The sequence below is a fragment of the Engraulis encrasicolus genome, chromosome 2 (genome assembly GCF_034702125.1).
Source record: "Engraulis encrasicolus isolate BLACKSEA-1 chromosome 2, IST_EnEncr_1.0, whole genome shotgun sequence".
NCBI classification, from domain to species: domain Eukaryota; kingdom Metazoa; phylum Chordata; class Actinopteri; order Clupeiformes; family Engraulidae; genus Engraulis; species Engraulis encrasicolus.
In genome coordinates, this window is record NC_085858.1 from 20,244,945 (window position 1) to 20,272,649 (window position 27,705).

At 43.0% G+C, this 27,705-nt stretch overlaps 1 protein-coding gene across 1 annotated transcript in view; it reads left to right on the forward strand.

The window, feature by feature from the left end:
- The window catches only part of LOC134470243 (protein shisa-6-like), a 116,118-nt gene that overhangs the window by 80,248 nt on the left and 8,165 nt on the right, over nucleotides 1–27,705 (forward strand). The window lies entirely within an intron of this gene.

Here is a 27,705-nt window from a genome sequence, read left to right on the forward strand (position 1 = left end):
TTGGGTGGTTTGAGCCTATAAGTAAAAAGAAAATAGGGCTGGATAAAATTCAAAATATCTTTGTGCCAATAATCTGTGGGGGATTATGCTGCCTTGGTGGAGGCCTGCATCCTCTAGGTGTCCTTCTTGTTCACCAGGCTAAATAAATCCCGTGAGTTCATCTGACCTATACACACACACACACACACACACACACACACACACACACACACACACACACACACACACACACACACACACACACACACACACACACACACACACACACACACACACACACACACACACACACACACACACAAACACACACACACACACAGACACACACACACTTCACACTCCAGAGTTAGCTAGAGCGAAGGGAATTTCATTAGGCTTGACTTTGTGTGCTGAGGCTAAGTTCATTGTCCTCATACATGGCCAAGGGGGCGGTCAGTGGCATTGATGATGTCAACGCGTGCTAATTTGGGGGGGAGGTTTAGCGAGCGCTAATAATGGAATTAGGCCATAGTTGAGTGATAAATACGGCCCCATGGAACCCCCACATGTCATATTTAATGTTCCGCTTTTCCAGAGTTCTGGTGCAGATTGCCCCCTTGTCGCTCTGGTCAGTGTTAAAAATAGCAGGGACAATTAATGGAGTTGTTGGATAAACCCTTTTCACTCCGTAATGGATTTCTGCTACAGTGTGTGTGTGTGTGTGTGTGTGTGTGTGTGTGTGTGTGTGTGTGTGTGTGTGTGTGTGTGTGTGTGTGTGTGTGTGTGTGTGTGTGTGTGTGTGTGTGTGTGAGTGAAACACTGCATTTGCACACTCACACCGACAGACACGCACACACACATGCAAGTACACACACACACGCACACACACACGCACACACACGCTCACAGACTCACAGCAGGGTCAGGTGTTAATATTTGTCAAATCAATGGCAGTTATTGGGGGAGAAAATGAGAAAAAGCAAATAATATCACACATCACCAGGCAGATGGTGTTTGCAGACGCACTGCTGTCAGCGGCACATTGTTTTCTTGACTCCTAACTCCTGCATGGCCGCTAATTGCCCTGTGGTGGCAATGAGAATGTCAGCAGAAAAGAGAAATACCAAACAGAGCGGAGCACAACCTGCCATCAGGGAATATAATAACGAGAGGGAGGGGTTAGAGAAACAGATTAGGAGAATGAGAGAGAAAAATGGAGAGAAAAAGGTGAGAGACAGAGCAAGAGAGAGGAAATAGGAGTGATAGGAAGAGAAAAGGAAAGACAGACATATAGAAAGAAAGAAAGAAAGAAAGAAAGAAAGAAAGAAAGAAAGAAAGAAAGAAAGAAAGAAAGAAAGAAAGAAAGAAAAAGAGAGCGTATAAGGATGAGAGAGAAAGAGAGACAAAGACAGTGTGACAGAGAGAAAATGAGATTCACCCTGAGCTGGTTTATTCAACACCTAGCCCAGCCTTCGACAGGTGCAGCCATGAAATTCAGAGTTGCGACAAACAGGATACAGGAAGCCGGTTGGTGACATGATACAGGTAGATTCAAATAGTTCTAGGCAGCGGCTTTCTGTTCAGTAGAGACCAACACAGAAACACTACATAACAAGCAAAGATGGAGTGGAAACATGTTTTCATTTTGGCCTACCTGTACTGTACTTCCTGTGTTCTACGCCCACTTCCTAGAACTAGTAGAACTATGTCAATGGCAATCCACGGCTCCATTGCTGTGTAAAATATGGAACGTTAACGTTATGGAATTGGCTGAACTCTTACTTCCATGGCTGTGCTCCTGCCGTGCTGTTTCCAGTAGCACCAATCAGTGATTGGGACAAGGCATCCCCACTAGCCTACAGTATATCGGCAGGCAGATTTGACCACAGCCATTAGACCTAAGCCGGGCCATCCTCTCACACACACAAAACACTCATTAGTGGTTAAGATTAGTGGAATATGTGGATTTGTTTTACCCTGGAGGAGGGATTTTAAAGGCAACAGATATAACACAACACAACACTGGAGACTGTCTTTGGGACTTCATGTCCATGTTTTGGCCCTGGGGTGTTGCTCATTACTACGTTTATGGTTTAATTTTCAACAAAACATTCTATCCAGAAAAAGCTGCTTGCAGCTCCAAAGACTATCCTTCTGAATGCATGGGGATATAGCTTAGGAAGGCACTGTTTGAGCGCTGCCATTGGATATTATTATAAGAGATACTATTTTTTTTCCCAAGAAATACTGTGGTCTCTTGCAACTCTGAGTCATTTGGGGTTGTTAGTTATTTATCCATCGCAATGAAAAGGCACGCAAACAAACAAACAGACCTCAGGGCTCTCTGCAACCCCCCTTGATCCTCATTGGATCTCTTCTCTCATACAGCCCACTCAAATGAATGGAGTGAGCTCAGAGTTTGATATTAATTGGCAAAGAGAGCTGTGTGTAAGATGATGTCTTGGTTTTGTGGGGGCGGTGGTTGGTCTAGTCTAGTGTGTGACTGCAGTCCACTTTTGCCAATTAAAATAAAATTGAACATGTCAACAACCTAATTTCTGTACTGGATACCGGATTTCTAATAGGTGCTAATGGACCCGCTGTAACTGTAAATATAGACATTAACATTATCCATGACGTGCGTTTCCCAGTGCCCCGTCGTCGTGGTAATGTAAATGCAGATCGACACCAGAGTTTCTCTCCTTTCGTCCACAGCAGCAGAGTTCATGTGCGAGCTGCCGAATTTAAATTGACAAATCTGCTGTTTGGCATCCGGATGAAACGTCTCCGTCACTGTTACTGCGCCCTCTTAAGAGTGGCAGCCGCATCCTCAAATAGAAACTGTCATTCTGGGTTTAATTTAAAATGTGTGTGTGTGTGTGTGTGTGTGTGTGTGTGTGTGTGTGTGTGTGTGTGTGTGTGTGTGTGTGTGTGTGTGTGTGTGTGCGTGTGTGTGTGTGTGTGTGTGTGTGTGTGTGTGTGTGTGTGTGTGCGCGTGTGGGTGTGGGTGTGTGAATGAATCAAGCCGTTGTGGACTTTTTGCACTCCTCTGACCTCTTTGGAATTAGTCTCTTCCGAACTTGAGGAAGTAAGTCAAGTTGCCGTACACTGTACATGTACGAGTCGTGCTTTTCTTTTGAAATGAAATAAAAATGGGAAACCACTGAGATTTGGACACGGTATCTGAGTGGGGAGCATGCAATAGAGAGGACTCCAGCAAGGCTTAGAGGGCCAATAATGCTGGATGATCAAGAGAGAAGGTGTAGGGAGGTGAGCTGTGCATGAAAGTGGAATCCACAGCGGTGTGCAGGGAGCGTTGTAACATCCTGAATAGAAGTCATTACTTGTAGGTGTAGTAGATGATCACACCATTGCCACCATCCACACGACCACCGCACCCATCTGCACTACTGCTTGGTTTCAATATTTCGGTTAAAAAAAACTGAATGAGGCTTCCAATAGAAACTTGCCCAAGGTAAATATTACTCGTCAGAAGGACACTTTTTTACTTAAAAAATATTTTTTACAGTGAGGGACCTTTTCCGGCTATCTATCAGCTAGGAATGGCACAGGCAGCTGACATTTAGCCAGCAGTGGAAAAGGTGGGTGATGAAAATGTGCTATAGCTTTGGCACATGATGGATATGTTTTGTTCAATATGAAAATGGACCTTGGGGTGTTCAGAATATTTTTGAAAACCTCCAACCCCCAGCCTGTTCAAGTCTCTTTTCCAGTAATTCCATTCCTCGGTGAGATTGCACAGGGAATGGTGTTTTTGTCTACAATGACGACCCCTCGAAAATTCCTTTTTTTAGTACATTATCCTTTCAGGGAACTACAGGTCTTTGTCTGTCTTGCCCTATTGAAAAGAGTTTGTAGTTGCTTTAGTTTCCATTTGATTAACTAGCATCGTTCACATTTATTCAATAGTAATATTAGTCTACTTAAATACAGGTCATTTAGGTCATAGCATCAACCCAGAATGGACTCCTCCACTGTAGCTCATTATTGTGCCCAAAATAGACTCCCTTTACATACTCTATGCACAATCCTCCAAATTCTCTCTCTCTCTCTCTCTCTCTCTCTCTCTCTCTCTCTCTCTCTCTCTCTCTCTCTCTCTCTCTCTCTCTCTCTCTCTCTCTCTCTCTCTCTCTCTCTCTCTCTCTCTCTCTCTCTCTCTCACACACACACACACACACACACACACACACACACACACACACACACACACACACACACACACACACACACACACACACACAGTATAGTACATACTGGATATACTGTATAATGCTGCACATTAACATCGATGCTGGTGGTGAAGGTAGCGAATGACTCAACTCTCCCAAGGCCCAGGGTTAATGAATGAGAATGAGAAGAGGAGAGCTCATTCTCGAGGGACCAAGACTTCCAATCCAATGCACACACACTCACAACTGACTATGATATGTAACACAGACCATTACTATTGCCCCGATACTATGTTACTGTAGGGCTGCATTACCGCATAGCGCAGCACACAGCCTTTGCATCATGGCTCCTATTACATTGAAATAGACTTCTTCTTCTTCCCGGGCATTTTGTGCGTAGACCAGCCTCCTCACACAGCCCCTCTGCTTTTTCCCCAGCTATTTAATGATTGGCTCAGTCCACTGCTTATGTTTGAGATGGACCACTGGACTACCCCATTTATATTGTGGGCCAGTCTCTAGAGGAAAGATACCACAACAACAACAAAATAACCCAGCATCGCCCCCTAAGGACTGTCGGCACACCAGGAAAATGAACCATTTACCAGATCACCAATCCATCCCTGCAGTTAGACTTCTCTCATTTAGCCCCCGGGGAGCCATTTGTCTTGCGGCACTCTCGAAATATCAGATAATGGTGACAAGGGCTGCGTCTTGTGGTGTGATATGGTATGCACACATTACGCAATTCCCATATACCCCTTTTTTCGATTTAGACAAAACATTATTTCTCATTATGAGGGTTCATTAGAAGGTGTGGCAAGAATGAAAGAAGTGGACAGATTTAGGGAGGACTTGCAGACGGTGTAAAGGGAAAACATCAAGCATTTTTTTTTTAAAAGGTACCAACATGTTTTTATCTGTAAACTGTGCATGCTTAATCCTCAAATGAGCTTTGAGTCAATTACAATGGAGAGTTTGTGGTTCAGATATCTTAAAACGGGCTGTGATTTTCCTAGTGCGCGAGTGTGTGCATGGGCATGTAAATGTGTATGGGCATGTTAATGCTGCTTTGTGGAGGGTGTGTGTGACGGGGAGGGGTCCCACTGGAGGAGGTCCTTCAGAGCTCTAATGAGAAGCGGATGAAATTTGTCCTTCACGTCTGACCCTCCAACGTGCACCTCAAGCACCTTTGGTTATACAAGTGCTGCTCTGGGAAGCTCTTTGCCTTTCTCTATTTCCCTCTTTCTCTCACTCTGTCACTATATCGCAATCACTCTCTCTTTCTATGTCAATCTATCTCTCTTTCTTTCTGTCTCTCTCTCTCTTCTCTCATTCTCTCTGCTCTCATTTTCTCATTTAGCTTCATTTGCCTCTTTCATTCACAACTCCATCTCTCCTTCCCGTGTCATCGGTCTCCTGTTTTCCCCAAGACTATTCTTCCCGTCATCTGTTTCTTCTTTTCCTTCTCTCGTCTTTCATGTGGCTTGGCCTGTTATTCATCTTTCATCTATTCGTCTATTTTGCTCTCTCGCTCTCTCTCTCTCTCTCTCTCTCTCTCTCTCTCTCTCTCTCTCTCTCTCTCTCCTCGCTGTTATAAGTCTGCGCGGTGCTAACCGACCCAAACTCTGGCCTAGTTAAGGGAGTATTTTAAGACGTCCCAGACGGGTTAATGTGCCCTCTAAACTGCAGTCAGTGTCATTCTCAAGTGCGGCCTCTTTGCCTCTACTCCCCTCTGAAGGAGAAGACACATGCAGATGAAGACATTTCAGCGGTGCGCTGCGTACTACAGCAGCTCTGTTCCGGTGCTATTGTGTTAGAAACATGACGTCCCAGTGGTGATGGCGGACTGGCTTTCAGAAACACAAAAGTGAAGAAAGAGAGTGGAGCTCGTTGGGGGGGATGAATGTAGGGTGTTTGAACTCAGTCTATAGACAAAGCATTCCCAAGGTTGTCTTTTCTTCCGTCACGCGGGCGGTACAAATGTTTTATGGAAATCCAATGACAAAGTTTGAGGAAATGCATATTTTATCGCACAATCATTACCATTTTCAGGTTTCTGAGGCAAGTCTACTGAATTATAATTTCCACTGCAAAAAAATTACTTGCTCAATTTACTTGATAAAACAACGCAACCTATAACAAGGGATTTTTTGAGTAAACTCAACTAAGAAATCAAGAAATGTATTCAATTTCTTTTCCAAGTAAGGCCAACAAGTGGACAGAACTTGCTTTATCCATTAAATAAAGAAATGTATTTAATGGCTTTTCTAAGTAAGGACAACAAGTGGACAGAACTTGCTTGATCAATTAAATCAAGAAATGTATTTAAAGATTTATTCAAGTACGTCCAACAAGTGGACAAAACTTGTTTATTCAATTAAAATCAAAATGTATTTTTATAAACTTACTTCAAATATCATGTACTAATCTGTATTTTAAATTTGCATAAGTCACTTCTCATACATAAACTGATAAATAACTACACACTGGGTACATTTTGAGGACCATTGAGCAAATACCTGTGTATTATAGTAATATGACAGATAATTCCACATCTACAGAAAGTATGATGACTGCCAAAGTGTGAGAAGATGCTCTGCAAACTGTGAGAGTTTTAAATGTAAAGTCAAGTGCTTTAACATCAGGCTGGTACCATAACATTTTCTTTGACTTAATGCAATTGTAATACTGCAATAATATACTTAATACAGACAAATACCACATTTTGAAATATTGTGCCTTTATTTGACTGGAGAATTCAACATGGTGCATGCAATTGATTTTAATTCATTACCAGACTTTTCAATTACCTGATTGACAGTGTAAAGAGAATTAGTGTGTGTATGTGTGTGTGAGAGAGAGAGTGAGAGAGACTGAGAGAGAGAGAGAGAGAGAGAGAATTAGTGAGAGAGAGAGAGAGAGAGAGAGAGAGAGAGAGAGAGAGAGAGAGAGAGAGAGAGAGAGAATTAGTGTGTGTGTGTGTGTGAGAGAGAGAATTAGTGTGTGTGTGTGTGTGTGTGTGAGAGAGAGAGAGAGAGAGAGAGAGAGAGAGATAGAATGTGTGTGTGTGTGTGAGAGAGAGAGAGAGAGAGAGAGAGAGAGAGAGAGAGAGAGAGAATTAGTGTGTGTGTGTGTGTGTGAGAGAGAGAGAGAGAGAGAGAGAGAATTAGTGTGTGTGTGTGTGTGTGAGAGAGAGAGAGAGAGAGAGAGAGAGAGAGAGAGAGAGAGAGAGAGAGAGAGAGAGAGAGAGAAGTAGTGTGTGTGTGTGAGAGAGAGAGACAGATAGAGAGACAGACAGACAGATCACAATAAGTTCCTTATAAAGCTGGTAATGAAGCCTACTACTCATTAACAAGAACTAATATGCACCTAGGTTAGAGAAGCACTGCTTATAAACCAAGCATTTGTGTCAAAACAGCTACCATTTGGAACATGTAACTAAATTGTGAATATAAAATCGCGAATAAAAAAAAATCTCAATAAAAAAAAAAAATCCTGTCAGATGCAAAGCACAAGCAAATCCAGACCAAATGCAGGCTAAGTGACCACACACACTTGGAGGGAGGAGAGGGGGGGGAGAGAGAGAGAGAGAGAGAGAGAGAGAGAGAGGAGAGGAGAGGAGAGAGAGAGAGAGAGAGAGAGAGAGAGAGAGAGAGAGAGAGAGAGAGAGAGAGAGAGAGAGAGAGAATGAATGAATGAGTGTGTGTGTGCATATGCGTTTGTGCATGTGTGTGTGAGTGTGAGAGACATTGAGTCTATGTAGGACGGACAGATGCAAAGTGGATGTCTGTGATACAGTACAATATGTGTGGGTTGTTTTTTTTCCCTAGGTGTTACCAAAGATGTAGGAGTAGCATGAGTATGACTGTGTGCATGTTTGTGTGACTGTGTGCATATACGTGTATGCGCAAATGCAAGTGCACAGAGAGAGAGAGAGAGAGAGAGAGAGAGAGAGAGAGAGAGAGAGAGAGAGAGAGAATCACTGATCACACAAGAGGTACAGGGACCAGATGCGCTTGCCCTACTGGTGTTACTGCTGCCCAATAAAACAAGACAATTGAACAGCCATTCACTGTTTGGTTAAGGATGTAGCGCTGTAGACACAAAACATGTTGAAATAAGCAACTTTAAGTGATGCTTGACAAGGTGCAAGGTGTGTGTATGTATGAGAGAGAGAGCGTATGAGTATGAGAGCGAGAGCATGAGAACCAGAGTGAGAGTGAGAGATGGACTTGGCACCTTAACGAAGAAAAGTCTGCATTTTAGCCCAGAGGGACTGCGCTTGTGCAGAGGCAGTTGGCCCCCATGCCGAGGAAGAGCTTCTGTATCACGTCGAAGCTGTATCTCAATGCCATGTTGATACAGTAGAGCAGGCCAAATAAGTAAGCAGTTGAAGAGGGAAGGTCCTTAATGTCCTGGATGATCACGCTCTCTTCCAAGAAGATGCAGATATTGCTGACTGCAGGTAGGGACGCGATGGCGCAGACGGCATCTTCATACATCATCAAGATGGTGTAGTCTTGCTCTTCATCTGTGTCCTGCGTGTACAAACAGAAAAGACAATACTGAATGTCTGAATGAAACACACTATAATTAATAATACAATACTACAATAAACAATAATAGAATAAAATAATAAAACTAAAAGAACACCAACACAACTTAATGCAACTCCAAGTCAATCATGCTTCTGTGATAACAGCCAATGTTTTAGCCAACTTTATTACATTGCCATTTCAGATCCAGCTCAATAGATATGCATGTGCTCAATAGATATGCACTTGATAATAATAATACGATTCTGCGGTTCGCCTAAGGTCTGCTTGAAGTTTTTTTCCCCTCATGACAACGGTAGTGAGTGGAGTCTCACTGGACTTCAATGGCATGTAAATATGTGCTTAGTCAATGGCAAAATGCTGAACGCTCATTGGTTATTGCCCAGATATTTTTTCGCTTACGGAGGATCGAGCCTCAGTAGGAGTGAAAGAAGATGGGCGTGAGAGCAATCAGGACAGGACAAAATATTTGGAGTAGGCCTATGCTTATTTTTTTGCTCTTTTTAAAAAAATGTAAACAAAAGTTGCCCCCATTAGAATAGAATAGAATAGGATAGGGCTGGGCCAAAAACTGCGGCGTCACCGGGTACCGACAAGTCAAAGGTAGCGTGAGCAATACAACAGCATATTGAAATTGGCAGGAGTTGCCCTATACACTGTTGGAGGAGAGCCAAGTGAAAAGATGGGAGTCAAGTAGAGCAGTGTTTCCCAACCTTTTTTTATCTTGTGTACCCCCTAAGCATTTTCGTTGTGCCATGAGTACCCCCCAAGTCAAGTTTTATGTCGCTTTCTCTATCCCAATGTAACTAAGCTCCATGTATTTGTTAAAATTATATTTTTCCAAGTACCACCTGCAATGTGGTTGCGTACCCCTAGTGGCACACGTACCCCTGGTTGGGAAACACTGAAGTAGAGGATGAAAATACATGCACTTTTGGAGTATCAGAGAGTACATTAGTAATTACCAGACAGGCCTTGAAAAGATTGGAAGGGTCCTCCTTTAGGAACAGGGGCAATCCCTCCAAGGCCACTCTCCTCCTTTGTTCGGCTATCGCAGTCACCTGAGCACATAGATACAAAATATACATGTTGCATGTCAGTGAATATTGTTATTTACTCAGGTCATGTCAGAAAACTTAGTTTAGTAGTAAACAAATCAACTTCTATTTGGAGCTTTAAAATGATTCGAATGTGAAGTGAGGCATCTTCCAGTCCCAAAATGAAGTGTTTTTTTATTCAGGTTGTCGTTTGCAACTATACTCTTTGGAACACTTATGGCAGGATTTTGACTTTAAGTACTGGAATTGTGTTACATAAGATTCTACTTCCATTAGGCCTATACTTCAGACCAGCAAACACACTAAAAATGAGGCTGCACCGGCCAAGGACAAAACTCCAAGATACAAGTTAAATAATGTGGTATGTTGTTGGAAATGTTCTGATCCTTATATTGCAGAACACACATGACCACTTAATAAAAGGATGACTAGACACAGGAAGGCACATGCATTATCAAAGTACTCAGCAGAATATCTACATCTCAAGGAAAAGGAACATGCATTTATATAGACACTTGGTAGGCCTACAGATTTGACACATCCCATCTGAAATCAGCCTCTTGAGGGGACAGGCATTTTATTCATATTATTCATCATACATTTCATCATATTATATATGTATATATATATATATATATATCATAGGCAAATAATAATGCAATGACCCCATTAATAAACACATTTACATATTCAAGGACTATAATTTCACCAAACCCTCCCTGCTTTTATTTGGGCCCAACAGACACACCCACTGTTGCGTTACGCTCAGTAGTCAATTACATCTACTGAAAACTAGATCACTTATCAAGTAAATCTCTTTTCTGTCTTTGTCTGTTTCTCAGTGCCAGATTGGTGCAAATGACGGTTGGATGCCATGACCCATTAGACCCCATAGTATCTGATTTCACATGGAATGACCTGATTTTGGGAAGTGAAGGACAAATTGGCTTCAATCAATTGTTTTACCTCTTAATCCAGAGGCGCGAGGAGGGCCCTGAATTCAACTCCTTCCTTCTGTAAAGCTTCACCAATGCTGGGGCAAACCAATGCAGACTGGAATGTGGCCATTAGATGAATGTTTGTAATGCAATGAAACTCCCTGCAGATCTGTAGCCTACAAACAATACAAACATTGTACAATACAAACATGATTACAGATCTGAAACACACAGCCAGCACACACTACCGGTACATTTAACAATAATATTACATACAATAGGTCTACTAACTTCATCTGTCAGAAAAAAAAAATCAAAATAGGACAGAACGTGGGGTAAGTTTACTTGCAGGAATTCATGTCCTGTTCATACTGCACGAGGGGATCGCATGGGCTTAAAAAAAATCACATCTCAGGACTACCGAGCATACACTGTGCGTTATTTTCACTCGTGGATATTAAGCTCCTGCTCAGTGCTCACACTGCACGAGGGAATTTCATGATATAAAAGCGCACATCTCACAGTCCTCACACGATACAAGCCGGCAGTCGGATGCGAGCCGAATGCTCCCACTGTACGACATGACAAATGTTTCCCGGGTCTACAGAGGAGGGAACTTGCGCACCTGAGGTGGAGACAAGGACCCACTCAGGAGGAGAGAATTGCACGGCCCTAGAGCTATTCGTTTGTGCAAGTGTAATACTAGAGTCAAATCGGGTCGTAGCACTGCTTTAACTGTGCAATTTACTCACGAGGCGCGACCAGGATTCCAAACGGTTTTGATTTTCTCACGGCCCTACGATTGCACCATCGTGAGGCGAAATCGCTTGTCGTTACCCCATGTACACTACACGATGCGAGACTCACGATTGACCTGCGGTTGAGCAAGGACTTGGCCGACTCCCAAAAAAGTGAGAGTGACAAATCGGTGTAAGCATTTTGTTGCGACCCTACAATTGCAAGATCATGAGGTGCAATCGCTTGTCCTTACACCATGTAGGCTACACTATACGACGAAAGCTAGCTGGCAACTTCATTTCAAAACGGACTGACCATAGCCTACGTTGTGTAGCCTATGTTTAAAACAACAGGTTGATAGAGGTGCAATATCAAATTACATAATCTTATTTTCAGTAAAATATAAGAACTCCAACCTCTTGATGAAATCACAGCCGAGCAGTCTCAGTCTGGTATCCGCTTCAGTCAGAGGGAAAAGGCAAAGACAAGCACCAAATGTGCGCGTTGAGCCGTTGACAATCTCGTCCACATGTTGTGCCCCTGGGGGTAACCCCGTTGCATGTAGACTTCTCGATCACACCCCCGCAGACAAGTTGAATTCACTTGGATTTGGAAGTATGACAGGTGCATGCATGTACAACTTGATATAACAACTTCGTATTGGAAGTTAATAGTGTTTTCCTGTCATCTTAGTCCTGCTTACTCATATCAACGTGTGGGCAGGAAAACAAGGAGTTTGTTTTTTAGCAGTGTGGAGTAAGACCCTCTTGCAGTAAGCACCTGTGTCAACGTCACCAGAGCAACTCCTTTCTCAGTACTGTAATCATGTGTTATTTCATGCATGGTGACATGGAATACTTTCTGGGCTTGCTTGCCACATTCATTTCAATTACTTTTCAGCACCAAAAAATTGATTATTCAAAATGTTGACATTCGTTAACATTCTTTCTGTTGACCTGATAAGAGTACCATCTTTCTCTCACTTTGTCCTTGAATATTTGTCCCCCTTGCTTCACATCGAAGTGACTACTTTGATGTGTAGCCACTTCAGTGCCCCTTCTTAAATTATTAGGGTAGAATGCCCTAATGTGGGACAATTTTTGTCAGTTCAACTTTGGTGGTTTATTAAAATTTAAGGACAACATTTCAATACAAACAAATTACACCCTTTTCATCCTCTAGTTATGCTCTAATCAAATAAAACCTTTAAAAACATGTTATGTGTTTCTAATTCGAATAATTTGGATATTAATGTAAGTTGGTCAAAAACCATGGTTATCCCTAAAGTGGGACAATCGGTTTCCTAATGTGGGACAGTGTATATGAAAAGGTCTCTAAAACATGTTTGTGTAAAATATTAATTCAAAATGTGATCTGCCACTCTTTAAGACATATCAGCTACACATTTAGAGCATGTTTTCTGAATTATTTTTACTTTCTTTTATTGGTAAATATGACTCAGACTGTTTGAACCCATTGCACACAATTGGTCACTTCAACATGGCAGCTCTATTTGAGGAAAGAACTTCCGGTTTTTGGACCCAAATGTTGTGTTGATAGCTGTGCTCCAGTAGATTAGGTCAGAAAGACTGAAATACATCTATGATATAGATTTAAATATCCATTTTCTTATGTGGACATGGTGTATTACTTCATAGTAATTGTTTGACTTATTAAATTACTACTTTTATAACTGTCCCACATTAGGAAAATCTTGTGTCCCACTTTAGGATGCACCTATCCTAAAGTGGGACACTAATAATATGGTTTAAAAATAAAATATTACATTATTTTATATACACCACACATTATTTTCTGATGAACATATACCTACCCAACATATTTATCAAAAAAATGACAATGTTGTTTTGATTGGAATTGATTTATACCCTAAAGACACATTTGGCCAAATGCTATGTAATTTGTCATTTGATGGACTTCACCCAGGGTCCTTCTTCTTAATTGTAACCCCTCCCTGGAGTATTACTATACATTTACTAAATCATGATATTATGATAACAGGATGATAGGGCTTTTATTTGGTTATAGTTTTGTAAACATTTACCAACTTGGGGCAAAGCTACACCCCTTAAATCTTAAGGTGTCCCACATTAGGCATCGTCCCACTTTAGGGCATTCTACCCTATGTGATTGGAGCAACTAAGTGTCCCCTTCCCTGATTGTATTTCTTCCTCCAGTGCCGTTGGGCAATGGGATGACGCAGCTGTAATGTTTTCGGGCCAAGTTTCTCGTTAATCTGCTAATGTGATAATGCTTTTTAGATGGACTCGGAGAAGATGATGGGCCTGGCACACTTACAAAAGACTCTATTATCTCTCATGCAAGTAAGATGATAGGCTGCAATACAAACACGCTACTTTCTGATGGCCTTTTCTGTTTGTCTAATTGCCCTTTTTGTGTGTTTTTGTCCTTGTCGCCTAACTTGCAGATGTGTCATCTTTTTGGCTGAAATCAGCAACACAATACAGTGAGTCTGTCTCACTGGGGAAAGATGACTTGTCTGCCATGACTCAGACGAATTGTGTTTCTGATTGTTTTTGTTTGGGCCTGCTTGTTATCTTAGCATTGGCACACTCCTGTCTTGTAGTGTAGCTTACAAAAGCACTATGCCTGGCTGTGTATCTGCAAAGTTTAATCAGGGGCTAATGGGTATATCCACCTTATTTTCATGTCCACAAACCACGCCCATTTTGAACGTTTTCTGCTACCACAGGATATCCGGTCAGATATCCGAAATTACAAAAAAAAAGCAAACAAATATGGCTACTTCTCACAGTATTTCAGAGTAGCCTCTACTGATAAGGAAGGGTGTAAACATCATAGCATTTTGTTTTAAACCATGAACATGAAGTCCCATTTTAGTTTCTTAAGAGATTTGTCTCTATGAGAGTTTGAGATTTTGCACATATAGAAATAGAGCAAATCATTATCACCAAATCTCTCATTTCAAGGAGGTTATCAAGAACCTGATTAAGAAACCTTCCACTTTTTTCCACTGACAACTTAACAACTGAACAACTTAATTTGATTGGCTAGGGCTTTTTCCACTTTATTAGACACTGCCATATGCTTATTATGGTACCGTTTGGATGAGCAGTGACACAACTACTGTAATGTCAGTCAACTGCTGCAGTCCCTCAACAGTAACCTCCTCATATCCCATCTGCCAAATGCAACCTGTTTGTGTACAGCACCTCAAGTTATTATTTATGGAAGAAGTACTCCACATACAGTAGATGTAGGCCTATCCGCTTTGACCACACAATACATAAACTGTGTTAAACAAGCTCACACTGCAGTCAGGGAAGCCGGGAATTGGGGGGGGTGGGGGGTGGGCAAAGGGGGTCCAGGGAGAGGAAGGGGGCAGAATTAGGTTCTAACTGTATGCATTGGGTGGGGAGGGCATGTCCGATGACTTTGTCCTGGGGCCGGCCGAAGCTGGCTGGCTACAGTTAGCAATCTCTCTATACAGTGTCTGCCCCTTGTGCGCAGGACACCTTCCCTCCCTAACCCATCAAGTATCCTCCAGGGAAGGATTCAGTGACCTCATCCTGTGACTAATTAAAAGAGCAGAGAGGGATGGACTGACACAGGACAGAGAGAGAGAGAGAGAGAGAGAGAGAGAGAGAGAGAGAGAGAGAGAGAGAGAGAGAGAGAGAGAGAGAGAGAGAGAGAGAGAGAGAGAGAGAGAGAAACCCTCTCTGACATGAAGAGAAGTTATTCGGAACAGCAAGAAATTACCCCGAATCCTAAAGCAAATGCTATCAGACCAGAAACTTTATCAGACCATAAAATCAATGTTTAAACAAGAGGTTGAACAATTTGTTTGTCTGGCGTGGTAATGATGTGTTTTGTCAGGTCATTAACACTGCATTGAATTGAGAAACAGAGAGAGACACACACACAGAGACAGCAAGGCCGAAAGGGAAACAAAACATGAGAAAATAGGTGTGAAAAAAGACATTTTTTAACCTTTGATTCACTCATTTGTCACAGGTGCTAAAGTCCTCTAGCCTAGCGAGACCATGGACGCCTATTCTAGAAAGGTCATCATGATGCCAGGTCTATCTCACCAATCTGGCAGCCAATGTCTGGCCAGCCATGTTTGTTTTAAGCCTCGTGGCTGTGATAATGTCGGTGTGTGTCCAGATAAGAATTGGAATAGGGTCGGGTCGACTGTGGCGTTTGGCTTGGATTTGCAGTGGGCCATAATTGTTTTGGCCTTGGGTGTCTGAAGTTGCCAGACGTCTTGGTGGCGTGTCGTAAGTCACGGTCGCCCTCCCTTGAATCATTTTCACTCCTCTTAACCCACCGTTTCCTCTGTTCTCTGTGTCTCTGTTCAAGAGAGAGCCCATCTTAATTGGTTTTCACACCAATAGTGCATCAATGTTCACCGTAACAGTGTTAGGGTCTCTGTGGCTCCCAACCATTATAACATCAACCATTATAACATTTCAGGAGTAAAATCTGTGAGATGTCAGTGGTGGCAGAAAGCCGTTTTTATAATTTTTAAAGGTATTTTTTGGGCTGTTTATTATTTCTCAGACAGGACTGTGGAAGATAGACAGGAAAAAAGACGAGAGAGAGAGACAGGGAAGGATCAGGAAATGACCCGGGCCAGCATCAAACCCGGGTCGTTGGCGTAGCAGTCCAGTGCCCAGCCGCTTGAGCCACGGCTGGGCCTATTATAAGGGAATTTTACTTGAAAAATAATGACATTGGACTTTGTACATGTATAAGACAAGACTGGACGGTTATTATCCATCTACATCAATCCCACAGACCGCATGATCATACATACTGTATGGTTGCAGACTCTTTCTTTGGGCCGCTTATGAGGTTATGAAAGAGCAAACAGAAGACAGAAAGGGAACAGCTTGCCTTTTGGGAAATACCCTTCATATCCACTGGCATTAGACAATGTACACTGTCTGATTATAACAAATATCACCAATTCTCCACCCCTGCAGCTCCACTAATTCCTCCCTCTTTAACAAAAATAATCTACTTGAAATGTTCAAATTAGTCTAAAATGCCTCAGGCAGAATTGTGCGAAGAGTTGTGAATGAATGCTCATAGCTATTCCCCACCCAGTGCTCTCTAGGCATTCAGGCATTTCTGTTAAAGATCGTCATGTCCCACAGGTCTTACGACTTTTCCACAATCCTACAGTGAGGGTGTGTAAATCTTAACAAATATATTGATGGATTGAAAACAGTTAGAAGTCATGTAAACACCGCAAATACCAGTCGCGTTGGCTTTCCTCCGCTTAGCTGTTGTGTGTAATTAGTTCTTCCTCCGCTGCGTAATCCTCCAGTGGGGCGCTATTGGGAGGAGAAGAGTGGAATGGAATGGAGTGGTGCGGAGGGGAGGGGAGGTATGGCTAATGTGAGGAAGGACGGTGTGCAGGGCTGGATTAAGGTGAACTGGGGGCCTTAGGCTACAGGTTACTGGAGACCCATGCAAAGGGCAAATTTTGCGTCAAAATAACACAAGAACCGTTATAATTCCAAGATTGGAATTAAGAACAACACAGTTGCAGACAAATAATACTGCATCTTTTCACAATTCTCCAGTTATTGATATTATTTATCTCCGCCTTTGGTCAACCGGGGCCCCCTTGGCAGATCGAGCCCCCCCTAGGCTCTAGCAATATCTAGCATGTGCGTTAGTACGGCCCTGATGGTGTGGTGTGGACTGGAGGAGGGACCGGAGACAGAAGCTGGCTGCCGTGCACCCCGTCACCCACGCAAACGATTCCCAAAGGAAATTTTCATTTTTTTACAGCCACATTTGTTGGCGTTACAGTAATTTCTCTCTGGTTATTGCCTTGATACACAGTGCACCAACTGTAGCACAGCAGGCGCAGGGGCAGACAATTGGCACATGCGTGGGCATACATGCATGCAGAGATGTGAATGGAGCTGGGAGCAAGGGGTAACATGGCCATGGCTGCTGGGAAAATGCCTCTTCCAGAACCTCATAAGAGTCTTAAAAGTGTGGAGAATCACTTGCTGGGCCCATGGACTGCCATATTCAGGAAGAGGAACAACACCACACCAAGCCAATTATTTCTCCCTCAGTATGCTAATGAAAGTCAAGGGCACTGCTCATTTAATCTCTCTAACCACCCCCTGTCCTCCTCCTCCTCTGCACACACACACACACACACACACACACACACACACACACACACACACGCACACGCGCACACGCACACGCACACACACACACACACACACACACACACACACACACACACACACACACACACACACACACAGTAGGCCTCTTGTCAATTGGACTGCCCAGCAGTATAATAGAGGGCGGGGCTCAGCCTTTTCCCTGCACCTTAAGGGTCTGCTGCCGTGCCCAAGCATATTTGTTTGAGATACTTATAGGGACGCTTGTCATTATGGCCAAAGCCGCCGGCTTAGACACCTAATCAATACAGACACACACACACAGGTCTAACTGCCCACTCCCACTCACCGCAGAAATACACCTACCGCTACAAGAGCGAGGCGAGCGACGGAAGTAATTGACTTTGTATTGAGTCGCGCGACAAAAGCGATTCTGGAGACTAGAGCGATTTGCGCGACGAGCGCGACAGTTTGAAGTTGAAATCCTTTCAACTTTCTATGACGCGGTTCGGCGACAAGCCACGACAGCCAATGACTGTATAGAGGTCAGTGACCACAGCCAATGGGAATGCTTGAATGCTTTGCCTTCTGCCTGTACGGACATACTCTAGTCTCTTCAATCGCTCGTATCGCTTGCTGCTGCACTCTGCTGCATCGCGCCTGGTCTATTTGTGCGGTCACTCTCCTCCTGGGCAGAGACAGCAGTGGCGGAGGTACCAGTGGCAGAACAGTGCCATAGGGCACCAGTGGCAGAACAGTGCCATAGAAGCACACCCTGCTTTGACCACCAATCACTTCCGCGCTGCAATACCCATACCCATACCCATACCCACCACATCCCCTCCATCACGCCTTGTATTTCCCTAAGAGGCATGCATGGCACAGGCTCGCTTGGACTTTGGCTTCCACCCAGGAAACAGGTTGTAGAGGCACCGATGGAAGACGTATATTACCAGCCAGCCCCTCCTCCATCCTCCATCCTCCATCCTCCACCCCTCCAGTCATTTGCTTGCCATGCATAGCACAGACTTGAACTCCAAGGGTCTTGGGCTCTGGGTGCCCGCCCTGCCCTCTGCATGGAACATGACGGCCTGTAGTAGTCTCTACATCAACCACAAATGTTGATGAAATCATGCATGGGGCAGAGATCGCGCAGTTCTCATTATTCACAGACTGGCAGCCACCTCACGTTAATTGACGTTGATTGAAAGCATAAATACAAAACATAGTGGCATACCCTGTGAAGGCCTAACCGCAATTGGTGGCGCATCATTCATAAATTGAGCAGGTGCAGGATCTTGTCGTTATAATAAATCTGTTATTTCCCCATTTGTATTATTTATTTGTGCTCTGAGCTTGACTCATTAGTTTGTCTCATTAAACACACCAGACAAACAGAAAGAATGAGAATCAGAGAGGGGCACTGTGCTATCGACTCTCCTGCGATATGTCTGCAGTAATTAAGCAAGGGACCAGACTAATTAATCAAGACAAAATTGTGTTGGCCAAGGACTGCCTCTCTGTTAACAAATGACAAGCTTTCAAACTCTAAAACGCAATGCCTCATCTCTGCCGTCATACACGTACACTGCTCGATGATAGCAACGCTCTGGCATTTAGCTGGAATCAAAGGTGCCAATACCAGGTAGATATTGGAGCTCTGCAGGCAAGTTGTTATTCATATAAAGCGAAGTTGTGGTTCATACAGCACGAGGGAATGAGACTGTCACAGCTGGGTGATTTCTAATGAACCTCATGGCAAAGAGTGGGAGAGTGAAGTTTATCCTGAAATTTCTCGTTTTATTCGCCCCCGTGTTTGCAGTTATGGCCCTCTTCTGTTCATAACTGCATGGGTTTCAGGTTCAAGCCCATGGAAATAAAGCGCTGTTTGCTGCCACGGGTTGTTAGGCGGTGTCATTGTCCTTTCAATGCCATTGTTTCAGAAAGCCTGTCTTGCTCTACAAAGCCTGAAGGCAGTAACTGCATAATTTGGCAAAATCAAGTTTAAACTTAAAATTGACTTCATATTTTATAACACCTCTTTTGTCTTGTGACTGTCTTGCTTCTTCTTTTTATGGAAGTACATAAATGCATCACCCCAATTATTCATAAAGTGTTTAGCTAAGCGCTGTGACAACTTCAAAGCCATTTTTTCAGTTTTTATGTCCACATAGTTTCCTTTTTCCCCTTTGAACAGGGTACAAGGCAAAGAAAGGGAACATTAGAATCAGAGCGAAGCTGTGAACTTCTCTGCCTGTGATATAAAGCGGCCTACTCTTTTTTTCAACACATCTCAAAAATACCACCTGGTAATTATTAGACTTCCAAGGAACGGGTGAATAATTATTACCTGACTTTCTTCATCGTTCCGTTTCAAGGTGAAGCAAAGTTAATGTTTCTAAGTAGGTTAACTCCTCTGAGTTCAGATTTCCTCTGAAAGCCTTCGCATTTTATATAATGCATTGTCATATGTGGAAATTGTAAATTCTTCTTTTTGGTACACGTCAAGAGGCGTGTAAAAATACAGACCATAAATGACCTGTCCTTTGTGGAAAGATGCGATGTCACATTTCCTGGAAAATATTGATTTTATTGTTTTGAATGAATCATTCTTTTGATAACCACACGTCACATTCCTATCTTCTAAATTTGCCAAAAAGTGAGTCACTGTATGGATGTAGACTTCCCAAAACTGAGAAGATGCTTGTACATATGCGTCATCATCCATCTCTGCAATGGGATCTGAGTGACCCCTAGAGATCTGGCACACTGTGTGCATGAGCTGCATGTAACGTGAACCACAATCCATAAAGATGGGTTCCCTTCACCCACTGGCAGAGATGTAAAAAGTAGAAACTAGTAGTATGACGACACTTGTAGTATGATATTACATGGTTGTAAATAAATAATATCATTCTACTGGTGTTGTAATTACATTCGTAACAGTTGTACTTCTACTTAATACATCTTTGCCTACCAGCACATTAAATCCTAAGTCTCATTCAACTAATCATATCAGTTGCTGTAGAGCTGTGGTTCTCAATCTTTTTTGAACAAATGCCCCCTTGAACTCATCATAAGCCTCCCAACATCTAACCTGGTTCTCTTGCGATGGTTTTTACCAACAATCTGGAATATTGTCAATTGCTTAGCTCTGGAAAGGCGTGGGTGTGTTCAAAACACCTCGAACCTGATTGGAGAATTCATGTGGCTTTTTTTTTAATCAGTAGGCCTACTACTTCAACCACTGACTTGTATATACCCCGCTCCGCGATCCCGATCCGCGATTCTGATTGGACAGGCTGTGAAATATCTGATTCCTTCGGGCTCGTCTAAGATTTCCAGACCCAAGTGCGAGCTCACGAAGTTTAACGAAGATGCACGAAGCACGAAGGGTCTGCGTGAGAGCCAGGCTACCCAACATCCCCTTGACCTTATCATAAGCCTACCAACACCCCCCTTAGTATTAAAAAAATAACCCCCCCCCCCCCCCCCCCAAGGCAATGGAGCACCGCCCCTCTAAGCTGTATCCTTCTCGACACCACCCTGGGGGGCTGTAGAGACCCGTTTAGAAACACTGCTGTAGAGCAACACTGACACTATTGATCACTACATGAAACAAAGGGCAATGGCATGAGTCTGACAGTTGGTTGGGAGGAATTTGGTCACGCTTACGTTCACAACAACAGCAGTGTGTAGTTACTGTACTGTAAGTTTAATATGGGTATGGACAGTAGCAGCAGCAACACACACACACACACACACACACACACCAGAGGACTTTCCTTATCTGAGTAAGAAACCAGTCAAGCCAAGACCTGTAGGCTAATGTGAAGTTTGGCTTCATTCCCTTGTTAAGCCCTTGACATTCCGTCACATTTCTGTATGTGTAATATTGCCTTCTGAAAATAAAACTCCATACAAACATTATATGTAGGGGGAAAGTTTACTTCCCGGCTTGCAACTAAATGTCAATCAAGCTCTAACTCCATACGCGTAATTGCAAACCCATTAGCACGTCTGAATTGTAATTTTCCCCTTTATCGCATCTGCACAAAGGCTGACATTTCTCCTTCGTTAAACTGTGTTTCACCTCACCGTTTCTTTTCACAGTTATAATTTGTTAAAGTAATTATTCACACCAGAGTGAAAATACGGAGCAATTAGACAGTGAAATGTAAATAGTAATTACCCCCTCTGTTATATGGCTGATGTTTTCCATTTCCACTGATATATGCCTAACCAAATGAAACAATACCCTCTGTTTGTTTAACAGTTATTTATTATTAAATTAGAGATGTGAGATTTGGACATGAGGTGTCAAAAGCGAGTTATTTTCCTGATAGCACCTGTGTGGAAGGAAGTTGGAGAGATGATGAGGAAAAGGTATTTTCAAATGAAAGTTAATACAGGTACTATATTAATTCTGTTACAGTCTGAAGTGATTTTATAAATACGGTATATGCACACAGTGAGGCATGTAACACTTCAACCCTCATTGTAGGGCTTTGATGTGTCATGGCCTATAATAGCTGTGAGGATGAATGTCTACAGTAGATCAGCATTGCTGTTATTATTGTTTGTTTGTTTGTTTATTGTTTATATATGTTTGAAGAGCTTCGTTGCAAAATGCCACATATCCAATTTGGGAAATTGACTTGTTTTGCATTGCAACATGCATTTTATTTAGGTTTAGCATGTTCTCAAAATATTTGATTGGCAAGAATTCACACATATAGATGCTAGGATGTCTGCACAGTCATTTCCAATAATAAAATGCAAAAGGTTTCGTCATTTCGCCACAAAACTCTTCATTTATGGTTTCAATGTGTGATTCATTATGTCATGCTGGAGAATCACCTGTTCCACAGACTTCTCTACTCAACACCAGTCAACCTGCAACTTCTGCACACCTCCTGCGAGACCAACCACCAATGAAGAAGACCTCATAGGCCAGGATAAACACAGCTTTGAGTGATGTTACTTCTTTGGAATTGAAGGAGACATCAGTTAAATCTGTGTTCATCCTTGCTAGCAAGGCCTTGACAAAGAAGATGAAGATGAAGAAGAAGAACATACTGGCACTGAAGACCTGCACATTATATGCATGCATGAGCAGGCTCAGAGGGGTATTTTGCCACCAGACTAGGCAGGCAGCCGCTTGGGGCCCCAAGCCCCCAGACTTCAAATAACAGCGCAGACTTTACTATAGTGGCAATTTTGTTTCAAATGTTCATTCTTTTCCTTTTTTGCTCGGGGCCCCATCTGACCCTAGAATCGCCTCTAAGAAGGCTTGTATGTTGAAGGAGATAGAATGTAATGCATGTGTAAATTGGCAGAAGACAAATGATGACTATATGTTAATGTAAATGTATTATTTTTCTTATTGTAATTGAATATATGTGAGAAAATCTGAGCTGTTGTTACATGCAGTAATAGATAGAACATAGCCATTCATAGTTAATAATTGAAATGGATAAAGTTGATATGTTGTGAAAAATGAATCACATCATACTTAGAGGACATCTCTAGGGAATGTACAGTCAGGCCCGTTTCTAGGATTTTGGGGGCCCTAGGCAAAGGGGTTGTCGGGGCCCTAGGTTATTTTTTTCCCAGGGGGGCACCTGATGGGGCAGTCACGGCACAAGAATTTCTGTTTCGGATGGGCCAGACCATTTTTGGATGGCACTTCAGTCATTGTCACATAGCCTACCATTACAACATACAGTAATGTCACAGAATCCATGGAAACCTAGGAACAAACAAGTCACCTTACAGACAGTGTTGTGGCTAGGGCAACACATGCATGAAGGGCAATGAATGCATAAAAAGCAAGCATATATGTGTACACCAGCATTTTCTGTGAGGAAATGCAATCTAATTATTATGATAACTAGTCCCTACAGTTCATTTTATGAAACTTTATGAAGAAAGACCTGGGCAAATAAAGCCCATTCCATTCAGTAGGCTCATTTCTCATGAAGTAGGCCATAGGCTAATTGAATGTTCAGTTGTTTAACCTCTCACATGAAAGTAGGCCTATATGGCCCAATCAGGTTTTTTTTTGACCCTACCACGAAAATCATGATCATTGCACAAATAAAGAATGGTCTAATCTTTCCAATCACTTTTAAAATCTAACCGAGGGTGCTCCATTTAGTACAAAACGAAATATTGACTCATAAAACAATAGGCCTACAGTCCAGAAACTCAAGGCTGAGAAACGAATGAGCAGGCACAGTGGGGGTTTGGGGGGATGTGATATTGGTAAGCAAGAAACCCAATGGGGGTCTCCTCGACGAGATTTTTTTCGTATCGCATCCATCACGCACTTGAAAATACAATCCAAATGTTGCCTAATATCGCAGCAAACACGAATAGGCTACTGTAGCGACCAAGGATCACTGAACAAGTTAACAACCACCTGCGTTACTCTGTGGTTGACAACGGTGTCAATTATAGGGGACCAATATCCCGGTGCCCTTACCTTGAGTTGTCTTGACCGCAGAATGTAGCCTATCCCAGAATGTATCCCAACCTCTGACTGTAATCCACGCGTTTCCACAATCATGGTTCCAAATTCCAAGGTGTAATGCAAGAAAGGCTATTGTGCTACAATTTAGCTATCCCACTCAACGCACTTGTGTGACTCGTGTTATCCGATAGGCATTACATTGTTCATTCGTTTCTTCTTGCGTTTGTCCACATCCAAAACAGTTCCGTGTCGGGAAAATGCACGTTACTGAACAATCGACGTTTGCCCAGTGCTTGTTACAGCACGTGGATTAATGCTTCACAGACGTTTTTGAAAACACAATACACTGTAAAGTGTAGGCTAAATGAAGCACCTTGCTGTCTGTGCGATGTCAACTGGCCTGGGACAGTTTGGTGGTTTGGCAGTAGGCCTACAGAGAGTAATGTGTCGTCTTCAAAATTAACTTGTATTATAAAAGCAACTGTCTTGAGCCAAAAATGTAGAGCGTACTGTAGGCTAAACTGGCGTCTGCGCAACATCCAGTGAGAGATTATGTCGCTTGATTTCCAGTTTGTATTTGCGCTGGATTTTGACGCTTGAACCAATTGGAAGGGGGGCCCCCTCCAGCTGGGGGTACTTTGACTGACTAAATTGTCGTTGCGCTGTTTGGCAATTGACATTTTCACGTTGTCGCTGATGCAAACCTATTGGGAGGGGGGGGCCCTCGAGCAGGGGGTATTAGAGAGGCGCTGTTGCTTCCCTCGCAGCAGCGCCCTTCATACAGATGACAGTGCCTTATTGTAAAGCTATTTAAAATCGTCATTGCTGTTGGGTACATAACCTGTCGTCCTAGGGGGCCCCACCTACTCGGGGGCCCTAGGCAACTGCCTACATTGCGTACCTTAACGCAACGGGCCTGTGTACAGTATGCATGTCTGAGCGTCAAACTACACACTACAAACTAGAGCTCTTAGTTTCTGCATTATTTACTGTCTGCATTTCAATGAGACACAAAGTTTTTTTTTTCTTCAGACGATGTCGATGTCAGACGATGATCATGGTTAATGAGCTTACACAGTAATGCAGATTTCCATTAGAGCTCTAACAACTATCATACAGTTTAAGTATTAATAACGACAAAGACGGAAAATGAAGGATGTCTAAAGTGCGAAAGTGCATAGAGGGATCATTTAGTCTACTTAACTTAAAGGGGTATGCCACTATTTTGGGGCTTAATACTGTTAAAATCGTTGGCTGGGGTATTGTAGCATGCTACACGGATCCATTGACTTTCACTAGCTTAGCGACATATTCCCTCTTTTAACTTGTCTTAAAGCAAGACAATGCTTAACATGAAAAATAAGACACTTTACCACCTTTAAAACCCCAGCCAACGATTTTAACTCTATCAAGCCCCAAAATAGTGGCATACCCCTTTAAAGACCATGAAGATGGTGCCTGACAATGCCTCAGTGATGAAATACATTCAAAATAAGTTTATTGTTTCTGAAGTCTGCATAAGTTCCAGAGAGTGCGTGCCGACCGGCCTCGCCTTCCTCACGGTCAGGGACGGACACCAACAGCCACTCTAATGACCTAATTGCCAATGAAAATAAGACAGCAAAAATACTCTTATAGTCGTCAGATACTAATCAAGGCCACTGCGTTCAACCAACCTCTTCAAACTCACTTTCCTAGCAGCCATTACTCATTGTACCCATTTAAGTCGCAATTAAACTAAAACAGTAATTTGTTAATGCGATTTGGTGTTCATGTGCTTGACATTATTGGAAAAACAGCAAATTGCTTCACTTGTTCTGACAAAAAAAAATAATCTTGGCATAAAGAAAAAGCTCTCAGCGGTTTATCACTTACATCCTACACAGGCGTGCTTCAAATCCAATAAACGCACCCCTATAAAATATTGCTAGCTTTCCCCACAAGAATTTAAGATGTTACATGCCGCTCACTGGGAGACAAGAATGTGTCAAGTTGTTTCACAGTGCTTGCTCGAACAAAAAGAAAAAAAAGAAAAACTAAAACACATTCATTTATCCTCTCCATCCAGGGAACAAATAATTGCTGTCTCCATCAAAGCAGTCTGATTAAATGGGGCAATACAAACAGCGTGCAAACTGACGATTCAGGCATTCCTGTTTATACTCTTGTGGATCCGGAAGTTTCTCTGGTTGTAAGCGCATGTATGAGCGCCACGTAGCTGCAAAATTTCAAGCCTCTCTAATTGGAACGCCTTTGCAGGCATCTGGGGCTCTAATCAGTGGCATTTGTCTGCGAGGCGGTTTCATCTTTCCACATAGTGACAGGAAAAAAGGAGGGCCTTGACAACACTCGCATGGAATGAATCATCTCCCTTTTCCACCCTGCCTGTCGCCACTCTGAAGCTTCCTTCTGATTGGCTTGGCACAGAATTGTGTTACTTTTATTTGAAAGTAGTAAAGCCCTGTGCGTGCGTGTGTTTGATTGTGTGTGTGTGTGTGCATGTGTGCGTGCATGTGTGTGTGCATGCCTCCATGCGTGTGTGTGTGTGTGTGTGTGGTTGTGCGTGTGTGTGCGTGCATGTATGATTGAAGATGTGTGTGTCTTTCCATGGCCCTGTCGCTTGCGCTGTGTTCCAAGTCTCTTTTGTTATTCAATTATGACGCTGCTGGCATGCAAAATGTCTGCCTCACGTCACTCAACATTAGGAGGCCCTGATAGCTCGTGCTGCCACTTACTTGCCCTCATATGCATTTATTGCCCTAATCGAATCAATCATTAACTTGTTTAAATGCAAATGAGAGAGTATATCAAGTATTCATTCAGTGTATGTTTGTTTCATTGCTGCCACGATGGCTGCTTTTTGCGTAATTAAATAAACAGTGGCATTTCAGGCCTCGACTTACGCCACTATGTCTTACCCATTGGCCAAGACTGGAAGAAAATGCTCTCTCTCTCTCTCTCTCTCTCTCTCTCTCTCTCTCTCTATCCATCTCTCTCTCTCTCTCTCTCTCTCTCTCTCTCTCTCTCTCTCTCTCTCTCTCTCTCTGTCTCTCTCTCTCCCATTGGTGGAGGGTGGTAGAATATGGTTTTCTTAGTGAGATTCATCGCTCTTTCACACACACACACACACACACACACACACACACACACACACACACACACACACACACACACACACACACACACACACACACACACACACACACACACACACACACAGCCCTCCGCTGAGACCTGACTCTCTGAATATGCCAGGAGTGCATGATGAAAGCATCGTAATGAGTGGCCATTTACGTTTCAACATCACCCCCCACCGCCCACCACCCCCTCAGCCCTTTGTTTTTTTTCTCTCTCTCTCTCTCTCATCACGGCACACCATCAAAGGGCACAAGGTAATAACCACGATGGCTCAATACATGGCAGCATCTCAAAAGAGCCATATCGCAGTTTCCCCACATGTACAGGTACACAGTTGCAATAATACCAGCTCCTTGCCACATGCTATGGGGCCCGAGGGCACACTAATTAGTGATAGGCGTACATCCTCATTTCAGCGTAGACCTCCTCCGGGCGTTTTTATGAAATTGGCCGATCAATGTTTCTT